This window comes from Pleuronectes platessa, chromosome 17 (assembly GCF_947347685.1).
Source record: "Pleuronectes platessa chromosome 17, fPlePla1.1, whole genome shotgun sequence".
Taxonomy (NCBI): Eukaryota; Metazoa; Chordata; class Actinopteri; order Pleuronectiformes; family Pleuronectidae; genus Pleuronectes; species Pleuronectes platessa.
The window spans coordinates 10,099,324-10,111,914 of NC_070642.1; the positions used below are offsets into that span (position 1 = coordinate 10,099,324).

At 41.2% G+C, this 12,591-nt stretch overlaps 1 protein-coding gene across 3 annotated transcripts in view; it reads left to right on the forward strand.

The window, feature by feature from the left end:
• LOC128460020 (1-phosphatidylinositol 4,5-bisphosphate phosphodiesterase beta-4) overlaps positions 1 to 12,591 on the forward strand; it is a 69,205-nt gene that overhangs the window by 15,343 nt on the left and 41,271 nt on the right. For all 3 annotated transcript variants that reach the window (XM_053445023.1, XM_053445021.1, XM_053445022.1), the window contains exon 3: positions 3,104 to 3,176. The gene's annotated coding sequence lies outside the window, so the exon portion shown is untranslated. The remainder of the gene's footprint in view (positions 1 to 3,103; positions 3,177 to 12,591) is intronic.

The following is a 12,591-nucleotide window of genomic DNA, read 5'->3' on the forward strand; positions in this document are numbered from 1 at the left end:
TTACCAGCCTCTTACCTGTTGCCCTAATCAAAGGAATTATTATCGCGCCACTGGATGTTACTTGGAATAGCACCATCTAAAAATACACACACTTCAAAAACACACACACACACACACACATGAAGGGCAGGGGGAGAGAGCTTGGGTTGTAAAGTACATCCATCCTTTGTTTGATATATTGTATCCGCCAGTGGACTATGCTAGCAGAGGTGCTTCCAGTGAGTTTCCATGGTAGCTCCCGGCTCTCATTTGTCACTTAAAAGCGAAAGACTTGCACTCAAAGATATAATGTGTAACAATTCTCCAAGACGTCCAACTAGACCTATGTTATACATTTTGTCAACTTGTGGTCTTAGATTATCGTAAACGTTCAAACCCAGAGAAATACCCAATTTTTTTCAAAGAAATCGGATGTTTCATTTTGTCACCATTTGATTGCAAGACATCCAGTTTACTCTTAACTTTGCCCATCTCTGCTATAACCTCCGGGGGCAAATGAGACATAAAAAGGAAAAACACATTTAGCCAGTTAGCCTGTTGGCCAATCATAATGGATCACGATTGTTCATTGTCGTTTGCTGCATAACATGAATAAAAATCAAAGCAACACTTACTCAGTGGGACTGAGCTTTTGCTGTGAGGTTGCTCAGGCTATGACCTGCATGAGGAGATTCTGTTTGTCTATCCCTCTCTCACTAAACTGTTACTCCACAGGCATAACATAAATACTGATCTCTCCATACAGAACGTGACTTCCCCTTTTTTTGGCACAGAGTGTTCCCACTGATCCGCTGCCCTGGCTGAAGAGGCCTGTGAACAGCTCTTTTCCAGTGGAGCTACTTGACTTGTAGAATATTTGATCCATATAAGCTGGGACTGTGAGAGAGGCCCATTCACATTGAAGAGCGGGAGGGAGAGAGAGACAGAGAGAGAGGAAGTAATACAAATAGAAAGCAGATAATCACCAAAGGGGCAAAATGTATGTAGCATGGTCAATATTGAGTTAATCAATGGTAGATTACCTTTTGAAGACATATTGACTCCTAAAATCAATTCAATATAATTTATTTTGTTGAATTGCCCCTTGAATTAACAGTTTTGTGTGAGAGGCTAAATATATATCACAGCAATCCCGTGTGGTTTACAGGGGCCATTTAAAGTCATGTCATTCATAATCCTGCTCATTATAATATTATGCATAGCCAGATTAGTAATCAAGGGCCACTCCTTTGTATTTCATAACGCTGTCAGGGTTCCTTTCAGCACTTGTAGTGTTTATTTGTTTATTTGTTTATTTAGAACTAGCCCCATTAACTCTACCCTAAGACAGAGCTACTTTTAGTGGGGTCCACATTTAAGACATACATACAGATATCAAACATAAAAAAAAAACATTAAATACCAATATCAAACATTTAAAACATACGTTACATTATAAATATAAATATTTTACATTATAGATATCAAAAGTTAATATACATTTCTGTTGGTAGTAGGTTCCATGACTTCATGGCTCTGTATCCCACAGTGCGTTTAAGAAAATTGGTATTAGTTCTTGGGAGTTTAAACCTACCTTCTATTGCTCCTCTAGTGGCATAGTTATGTGAGGCTATATTTTCATTTGGTTGCCTATACTGATCTGGTGTTTTAGACTGCAAGAGGCGCCATTTTGATAAAAGAAGTGCAGTAGCCATCCTGTCTTCAACTTTTAGCCAGTGGAGACTGGCATGCATACTCTGTATGCTGGTTCTGTAAGGACACTATAGAGCAAAGCGTGCAGCCTTGTTCTGTACTAGCTGTAATCTATTCAGGTCTTTCTTCGTAGTGTGTTTCATAAGCTGCCATTTTATGGATATCTATGAGATTCAGAGAGTTGAGCTTTTCTAAACAACTGATTTAGGGAAGTACAGGAAGTAATAGGCAGAGAGGTTATCGTAAATAAAAAAAGAAAAGTAACAGTGAAAGGTTTTTCTAGGATGGCATTTTTTTGCATGGATTGTTGTGCAGTTGGATGGATGTGTTTGTTGCTTTGCAGTCATATTAGAATGACAATATATTACATAAGTATTGCAATAGTGTCTCTTCAATGCTGCTGAACACGTAATCAGATGTGTAACCCCGGGTTATACATCTAATTATGTATAACCCGGGGTATACTTTAATTGGCTGAATTAAAGTAATGTATAGTAGTTCATGTTAAACGGTTAATACGTTCATGTTGTTCTCTGTGAAATGTGCCTAGAGGATGTTTCTGTATGAGAAGCCCTTTGGAAGCACAATGGAACAAAAGAGCCAGTCACAGGATACATTTTTTGTATCGAGCTTACAAAAATCAACATTAATAAGCTTTGATAATCCCCCATGTAAATAAAATCTCCAGGACGGCCAGGTTCCTCACTTGCTTGTTGAAATGTATCCTGGGCCGTCCATGCTTATCTGGCAAAGTTTATCTTCCAGAGTGATTGTATAAAGAAACCATTACCGCTGCAGTTCCTGTTCTGCGCTCGGCAAAGCAAGACGGAGCTGTGACGACTAGGTGCGGGGAGACACAAGCAGAACAGTCATCTAACAGGAAATGTTCAGGAATTTGTCTTTGGTTTGGAACTGTGGATATAAGAATATAAGGTGTCTTGCCAAGATGAGGATTATCCCTTTTTATTCCCATTTCTCTCCCCACTCTGTCTCTCCCTCTCTCCCTTTGACCCAATCTGTACATTTACGTCGTGCTTTTAGCAGTCCCTCTTTACCTCACCGACAAACCTTCCTCTATTTAAGAGAGAGAGAGAAGCGGAGTAGGTGCCGCTTGTCTGATTTGACAGCTCATTCCCTGAGCTCCCCCTCTGACGAAGGCAGCCTTTCTTAAGGGCAGCAGCTTCCTATTAAAAGTTTATTTAGAAGAAGCCAGAGAAATTATTGAAAATCTGCACGAGTCACAAAGGACGGGGCGGACGTGTGTGATTACACACCAGTGTGTTGTGCGTGCAAACGCTCATGTAGGGACGTGCTTGTGTGTCAACCCAAGAGGAAGCTAGATAATGAAGTTAGCAGCTAGTTGGATATCTGCAAATTGCACTTCATGTTTTTTTTTCTTTGTTTCTTTCAGAGTGGTCCAGTGCTGCTGTCCTCCAGTATTTCCCCTTCCCTCATTTCTTATCTGTTCCTCTGTCTGTCACCAGGTAAGAAATGCTCACATTCACCTCCCACATCTAAACACTACAGCACGGCGGCTCACAGTCTTTTTCAGTCCTTTACGTAATCATCGGGTCACTGTCTGGCTCGGACTGCAAATCGCTGTCACCTTGATAAAACCGAGCATTTTTCCCAGTTAATGTGATGTGATGTGATTCAGGCATACACTTTACATATACCTCAGAAAGTAATGTGTGTTAGGGTCTTGTTATTTCCAATTTGGTAAGAAACATCCAATAGACACTACCTGACATAGCTGCACTGTCAGAAATCAGTTATTTATGCGTAACTCAATGAGTAAAACAACACAAAGGTCAAGTTTAGCAACGTGCAAGACTTGAGATTAGGACAAAGATGTCTGCTCCTGGGTGACATTTCACTTTCGCTGCTCCTCTTCCTCTCTCCCTTCGGGATAGGACCGTATACCTAAATGATAACAGAGCAGCTTGACAGATCAAATTATGTTACAAATGACCCTTTTCAGATCTCCGTGACACACCTGATAATACTGCCGAAACAAGAAACATCGGTATTCATCCCTCTGCAATGCCAGCTGGCCTTACTGAGGCCTCGCACCTGTTGCACGTCAATCCAATAGATTATGATATATCTCCATTATTTAGGATATTACTGGGTACCAAAGGCTTCAAGCGAAAACATGTATAAATCGTCAGTAAAACAGCAGTTTTATTAGGGAAAGATTGATTTGATTTGTTGTAAACAAGGACTTTTTTTCTTTCGCATTGTCGAGAAAATGATTGAGAATTATCATCTGTTGACCTTTGTGGGAAATGATCCGCTGTTTTCACACATTGCTTCTCTAACTGGGTGTGTCCTGGTGCCACTTTACGTAATTGTACCGAACTCGACTGTTCTAATGCACTAGAAAATTCTGGAGAAAAAATATTTTTCTCCTTGTTAAAATGGCTGAATGTATTAATATTTAACCTGTGCTTTTTGCATGTACCGGGGGAAAGCAGCAACACAAACCAGCCTTAATGTATAATTCCCAGCTATCTGTTATCGCCAATTACAGGGCTTGTTTACTAGAATTGAGAGACTTAGTGGATCTGTTTGTGAGTGTGTGTGTGTGGCCGAGGCTTTTAATGATGGGGGTAGTTGGTCTCCCACTAGAGATGTGTCTGTGCTCTGGTAAGGCCCGAGGGGGTAGTTGGTCTGGGTGGGCTAGTGAGTCCCTCTGTCTCTATAAATACACACTGGGATCCCATTCAGTGGCTGAAATGTGAGTGTTTGTATGTGTATGGTGTTTGTGTGCGTGCGTCTGCATGACGCCACTGCAGCCAGGCGATCTTGAGGCTGTTACTGGCCAGAGGGTTGCTATGGAGACCAGTGGTGTCAGAGAGGAGCAACATCTGTGGGGTGTTTGTTTGTCAAGACAGGTTTTCCTCTTTCTGAGTCTGTCGTCCCACTTTCTCTGTCAGTCTAGGAGTTGAAAACTCACCGCCTTCTTGCCTTAATTTTAAAAAGCCTGAAAAATCTCCGGTTTCTCATCATTAGTCATTTCAAACAGTGGTAAACAAGGCACTCGGATGTGGAACCAATTTAAAGCTGTGATTTGTTGTGCAGTAGTTCAGCTGCCTATTCTCACCTATGCTCACAGCAGGCCCTCAGGCTGTGTCAGACAGCAGGGACTCTCTTCTCTGGGTTTATGCCAGCAGAAAGCTCGGATTCTGGGGGAACCATTTAACCTCTGCCCCCGTCCTGCTCCCTCTCTACACAGCTCCCCTCTCTATATGGTCATGTTCTATTTCCACAGCTCCTTTCTCCTGGCTGCCTTATCGGTAGCTTAGCAGGGCACAGATTCTCTTTTAATAGGTACTTATTTGGGCAATGGGAGAAATCCCATATTTTTTGAGTAATCCCTGCTGCTTCTCCCTGCCCTCCTCTTGCCCTCCTCCTGACTGGTCCTCAAATTCTCCAGCTTCTCTTTATTACTCATTTCTCATGCTGGGTTATCCCTCATTTCTTTGGTTCCTCCTCTGAGCTGGACAGCAGAATGGAGAGAGGGTGAATCTTTGGCTTTCATTTCAGATGTAAGAGCCCGCTCCGCGAATTGGGTTTCCTCTTTTGAGTGCCTCTAATTTAGGACATTTGAATCCTCTATGGCATTGTTCTAAGGTCCATATGCTGTTTTGCAGTAGCCAGAATTCAGCAGCTTCCCGAGCACTTTACAGAGGTCAACCAGACTATGTTATTATCTTTGACCATGTTTGGGCAAACCTGCCCCAGAAGATCCCTCCGCGGGGCATGTGTAGCTGGGCAAACCAAACCTTTGACCCCCTAATCTGGTCTAAATGAGACTGTCATACACACAGCGCAGAGCAGCACCGACTCTGTGATGTAACAAAGTCATTTAGGGATAATTTGGTGTTTTCTTCTCAAGGCATCCCTCTGCAAACACCATGCAGTTGCCCAAATTAACTTGCTTGTATAAATCGCCCTACACCTACCTTCATCAATCAATTTACGTCAAGATTAGACTAAGCCTAGATGACTAGATTCTGTGTTTGTCCTTACATGGCTCTTGGAATATGATAAAATGGACAGGCAAAAGTGCTTTTCTAGTGGGAAGTGTTAACAGCATGACTGTTACAGCCCACAACAGCAGATAATCATGCAGTGTTTGGAGAAGATGTCAACTGCTGCCTGTGAAATAGTCGGACCAAGAAGATGAACCTACTGCTTGTGTTCAGAAAAAAAACCATTTCAATTAGACCTATGACCGAAATAGAAAAAGCTAGATGAGTCCACTTCAGAGGGGATGGAGATTGATCTTTGTCCTCATCAGTCTGTCAGAACATAAATTTGTGCTGCAGTCTACACAGGCTCAACACAGGCCCACTCTACCTTCACGTCCAAATCACTTAACCTGCACTATTTTTCTAATATGAGAGACTATATGCAATTAATTTTAAAATGAATTGCATATGCGTCAAAGTCTTTCTAATACCAGTTTTGCAATGTGAGGTCTCTATTATTAACCACACACATATACAGTACATGAACGCTTGAAAAAAATTGTCTCTTCTATATTCCAGCTGGTGTTGTTGGCTCCACATATTCATCACTGAGATTTAAGTAATTTTTATTAGATTTTCAGATAATAGTTATAATAATTAACTTAATTTATAAAGCACTGTTCTAAAAACAGGTTTATAAAGTGCCTCACAGACATAAAAACAGAAAATACATGCAAGTGAATGCAAGAGGAAATTTATCAAATAGAGCATGGAAGCTAACAATCGTCCAGTTTCAAATCAATTTTATAAATATGCTTTTTTTTAAAGAGGAAACTGAGGTAGCTTGTCTGATCAACAGAGGGTGGTTGCCCCACAGCTATCAAACCCTAACAGCAAATGCTCTTCTTCCCACTGGCTCTTGTCTTGCCCTGGGCACTGAGAACAGCTCATGGTTAGCAGGACAAAGATTGCGAGGCTATAAGGGATGAGAAGGTCTGTCTCCAAATCAATTCCTAAACCATGGTAAAAGCCCAATGACATGAGAATGGGTGTGATGCTTTTTCGCTAAAATAAGAATTCCCCAAACAATTTGAAAGTGCTGATCTGCTTTGCTGATGCTGATTTTGTTCTCTGCCTTGAGTCTTGGTCCTAAGCTGTTTTGTTGACATTTCAACAGGGGGTTTTATCGAAGAGCTGCGACACAGTCTGAGAGTTGGTGGGCTCAGTGTGCTGAGCCGGGCCCCTCTATTACATTGAGGGAACTCCCTGACTAAGTGCCTCTTTAAACAGACACATAAACACACGCACGCCTGAGGACACTCGTTGACATAATGCATTTCTTATAGTCTCTAGTATTGTCCCCTAACCTAACCCAAAACTTATTTTAATCAGAACCTTAAAACCAAACCTTAAAACCAAGCTGCCTTGATCAAAATGTCCTCATTCCATAAAGTCTATTACTCAAATTGGTTCTCACAAATTTAGTAGTGAAAGTACACACATGGACACACCAACAGTCATAGGTGTAGTGCTCTAAATACCTCTGATCAAGATTGCCGATAACCCGGGGACAGCCCTTACCCCTCCCTCCCATGATCTGGTTCCATTGGAGAGGCCTCGGTATTCCCTCGGTGAGTCATTAAGGGAAGTCGTTGGCCCTTGGGTCAACAGACTTTCTCTGATACACACTCCTTTATAAGTTGGATGCTCCGTCCACTCGGCCATGTGCTAAAGTCTTTGTGTAACTCAGTTAGGCAGAGGTTGGATGTGGAGGACTATATATAGCTCTTATATAACTCTTTGAGTTCGCAAATGTGTGTGTCCCAGTATGGCTGTGGGTTTTATGAACTAATTTACATCTTCATCGCTGTCGGCAGCTGACCCGACAAACATCTCGTGTTTAATGGTGTGGGAGATCCTGCCACTGTAGCTGCATGTGCGAAAGTCTTATTCATACTGACACTCGTGCATCTTGCGAATGATATCTGCATGTGTGTGTGTGGTAAGTGCCTGTTTGAATCCAGATGGCGGACCACAGTTGGGCACTGCACTCGATGTGTTTGACTGAAAGACGGCCAGTTTCCATCCCAGGCTAAAGTCAATTATTTAACCCGGGACCAAGGAGCATGAGTGAGCAGGGGGATCCTCAACTATAAAAGGCAAGGACGAGGTCAGAAGAGGGTCATTTGGCTTGGAAAAATACATTCCTCCATCCAACAGCATATTACAGCTGCATCCCAGAGAAACAACAGTGATTACACCAGTTTTGTACGTACAGCCCTAGAAATGCATATATTCAGGGGGTTTTCTTTCCAAATAATTCTGTATACAGAGAGGAATTTATATTCATCAATATTATATCAGTGAGATAAGAACTACCTTCTGATAAAAATTTATTTAGCATGTAGACTTTTTAGTTTGTTCCATTTCCTGTTTGCTGACATGGAGTGGGCGGAATTATGACCTATAATGCAGCCAGCCACCAACGGGGAATAAAGATGATTTTTTTTGGCTTCACTTCTGAGGAGCTGTCATGCAAATACCAGTCTATTACTGAAACAAATTTAGAAAGAAATAGAGATGAACATAGACTAATAACAAAAACAGACATATGCATCCACAGACACATAGAGATACACAAACCTTGTCACTCGACAAGTGAAAAGAGAGTTTGAGAGAGTTTCAGTGCTCGTTAGCTCTTGGTTTCACCATTTAGCTTGTCCTTTCCACACCTCTACTCTCTCTCTTCCTTTGGCCTGCAGTCTTACGCCTCAATCTGTTCAGAGCGCCGCATGCCAGATTGTGTGTTGTAACATGTAGCCCACACGTTCGTATGCTGTGTTAAGCTTCAGTTGGCTACAGACAGGTGTGATAGTCAGTGAAATCACAGATGTCACACAGGTCACACACACACGTACACAGGACCTCCATCCTCGCTGAGCACATGTTTACTCAGTGATCACTCTGCATCCTCTGCACTTCCCCTACCCGTGAAGGGTACTCAATGAAAAGTAAAAACAGGTGCAGGCCATAGCAACATTGATTTCACCGCCATATGTGCTGTTTGCTCAGAGAACAAAGGTTTTCGTGCTGTAAATAAAAAATCACTACTCTCCAAGCTTAGGGCTCTCATTGAATTAACTCAAATCCAGTGTCAACAGTAGCATATCTATGATATTGCTTTGTGTCTCGTGGCATGAGTGATTTGTGCAGCAATCAATGGGTAAAAATTAACCCTTCTGCTATTGCTGGATTCTCTTTCATAGGGCTGAGATTAATATAATTCATGCTAATGCAATCGAAGAACCCTGCCACAGCTAGAATGTTGTAATCTGTATGTGATCTTGAGTAAACGGCGGCAACCGGTTTAAGTCGGCTTCCAGGATATAGTGTATATGTGCGTTCCTGTGGTTTTTTCTGTGTGCATCCTGGTTGGAGGTTGTCTTGCCTGAGGTCATAACATCCACTGTTTTACTACACAAGTGGATCCTTTAGTAGAGGATTGTGTTTTTTTTATTCCACTTAGTATTGACACTGGGGACATAGCACAATATCATGAACGCAACTTGATGTAGTCTTAATATTTTTGCAATAAAGAAGTGCTGAAATAAATACCTACATCATAAAGCTTTCATTCCATTTTCATTTCATTTCAAGTTAATTTGTTCCCATTTATATGTGCAGATGAGCAATTAGGTTTCACGACAGTAACACTTTCGAATACAACAACACAAAATATGTCCTATTTCTTGCAGACATATTTTAGCTCAAATCTAAAAGGGCTGTTGTCGAGGTGTTGTGTTTTTTTGCCCAAGCTCTGTTGTTCTGCCTGAAATTGCAGTGCAGTAAAACATGACAGCTGAAGTGTTACATAAATATGAATGATCCTTGAAGTCACTGGCTGTCTCGAGAAGTAGGTTCCTTATGGGCTCTGGATTTCTCCTCAATTCCTCCCCATCGCTTGTCCGTAGGGATTAGGGGGAAAATCGATTCAGTTACAAATCGCGATTCTTGTGAATGACTATTTTAAATCGCAATGCTGCCTCCCAAATCGATTATATATATTTTTTTAAAACATATATTTATTGGTTATAAACTGGGGGTTCGAGTAACCTCACCCCAGAGCATGTTGATCAGCTCTTGTTTTTGCACAATAATCCAAACATACCCAAGCACTAGCTTTGCATAGCCTACATGCAAACAACAGTGAAGCATAGCCTACTTTTTGTTTATTTCAAAGTCTATATTTTAAGTAAACTTTTATTCATTCTATTTAATTTACCTTTTATTTATTGTTTAAACGTAGCCTAAGTGGTTTACATTTCTTAATCTGTCAGTCTGTGTGCAGTTGACAGGGACTATACAATAATAGGGGACATTTTTATTTATATTCTCTATTGGCTGCCCGGCAGTCATTAAGTTAATGTTAATATTTGAAATAAAACTTGTAAAGGGCTAAGTGAATTTGACTGTGTTGTATTTGAAGGTATGATTCAACTGTTTTCCATGGTCCAGTATTTAAAAAAAAAGAATAACCAAAAGAAATCGCAAGAAATCGTAATATTGAATCGCAATACTTACAGAATCGCAATACCCACAGAATCGCAATATACATATCGTATCGCCATCTAAGTATCGTGATTGTATCGTATCGGGAGGTCCCTGCCGATTCCCGTCCCTACTTGTCCTACCCCATGCTGATCCTTCTCAGTGCAGCATTCCCGCTGGTGTGTGTTGTTTATGTCTGCAGTAGTGCACAAACATTACACACACCTGCAGTGGAGGTGAACAATCTGCCTAGGGCTTGATTATGGCCTACGAGGCAATTCACAAATACAAAAAAGCAACTCCGAAAAGATGACCCTTTAAAACAAAGTAAAGAATTAGTAGACTTGCGTGTCTTCAGGTTGGTACCTCCCCTTCCTTTTTGCATCTCTGTCTGGGTCCTGGTCGGGGTGAACACAACACACGTAGTTATGTGTCATTGCTTCTATGCATCGTGGCAGCTCTCAAGAAAGGAACATTTGCTGTTCCGGAATGGATAAACAATAAAACATGTTTTTGTTAAAGTCAAGACAAGCTAGTGTGCCAATCTTTAGCATCCTTACAACTCAGATCATGCAGCTAAACTTGATGAGTTGCAAGAAAAAATGCTCTTGGATGCCGTTGGAGAGAGCTGACAGCTATTTGTGATGGAGCTTTGTTGCCTTGTTGCTGCTGTGGAGCTGCTGCATCTGGACAAAGGAAAGCTGTTCCATAGTGTCTGAACTGTTACAGCGCAGAATACCGATATGAAAGAAGAATTTGAAATGACACTGCAAGACATGTCTAGTCTTTCTCTCTTTCCGGGATGAAACAACAGATATGACAAAGACAGTTTGTGCAGAAGATTACCACCTAGTTTCACATCTTAGCTGGCCATGTTTGCTTTGGGAAGTGTGACTGAAAAGCAGTCGAACTGCATTTTCCTCCTGTGTGAGAACACAAACCTGCAATGATATTTGAATGTGCTACAGAGTTTGCAAACTCCTACAGGCGTTCGATGAGAGAAGATGAAGAGTAAACATACTGAACAAATTTGTTAAGCCTCTTAAGGTGGAACAAGCTGATTTGAATGACAAACAGCAATGTAACATTATCGAGCTGCAAAGCAATGAGGAGCGCAGAGCTCAGTGCAGCAACCTTCCTCTGCTCGAGGTCCATAAACTGCTTGTACGATATGTCCTGAGGATTTTCTCCTTTTGAGGAGACGTGGACTGAAGTTTGCATATCTGTTTGGGACATTCTACATCTGTAACTCTTGCAAAGACTCTGCTCTGACTAACTGACCTGGAAAACCTGGAAAGCTGTAAGTAGCACCATCGTCACTTCCATCTGACATCAGACGATTCACCAAGGAAAAGCAGTTCCAAACATCACAGTAGAAAAAAAAGAAAGAGTCATTCTGTGTTCAGTTAGTAAGTATTGAGCTTAAAGGATGTTAGACAAATGGAGAGGCCACCTTTTGAGTCAAGGACCCAGTTTTCTTAGCAGAGACTAATGCAGTTACAGCATCAATATATTTTGGTAATTTTCAGATCTTTAGTTGGGCTTTGTCTTTTGTATTTCTGTGTCATGCATGATAAAAGGTGTAGTGAGACGAGGCAGTGCAAGGTGTCCATATCTCAGTGGATTGTGACTTTGGTGGTTTGCTCTGTTGTCGACCTTATGAAGTAATGTGCACAAACCAGGCAGCTGTCAAATAGACACTCAGACATTTGGTTGCTTCACTGGTTGGGTAGAGAGATTTAGGTATGATTTATTTCTTAGGACATGTAGTTGATTGAAAACTTTAAAGACAAGTTTCACTTTGCTCTTATCTTCACCCCAATGTCTCCAAACTTGGCTCTGTCTTTCTGACTTTATGTGAGCCTTTGCCAGCACATGTTTACAACATATTGCACATACATATACAACGTGGGTCCGACTCTCATGAAAGCAGCACTAGAGTAATTGGTCCTAGTGGGATTTGACCTCTAACCCTTGCAGTGATAGTGTTGTGCTTTCTGAATTAAAGTAAACAACTTGTTTTTGAGGACTGAAGCTGGCTAAGGGAAGACATGCGTGGGAAATGATCTCAGTTATTTGTTGGGAACTGAATGTGATGCATTCAAATTGGACAGAATACAGGTTTGACCAGAAGGGTGCTCAGAGAGCAGATACCTACTGCCAAGGTTAATGCTCCATCTCACCAGGGTAAAGAAGGTGAAAAATAAAGATCTGCTCTAAAATGTATTTTGTCCTTCATGCCTCAACCCTCCAAAAAACTTCATGGAAATCAGACAAATAAAACAACCGGCAATGAAAACATAATATCCTGGGCAGAGGTAATAAAAAACTACAATGTATGATAATCCATCGTTGTATAAAAACTCTGTATTAT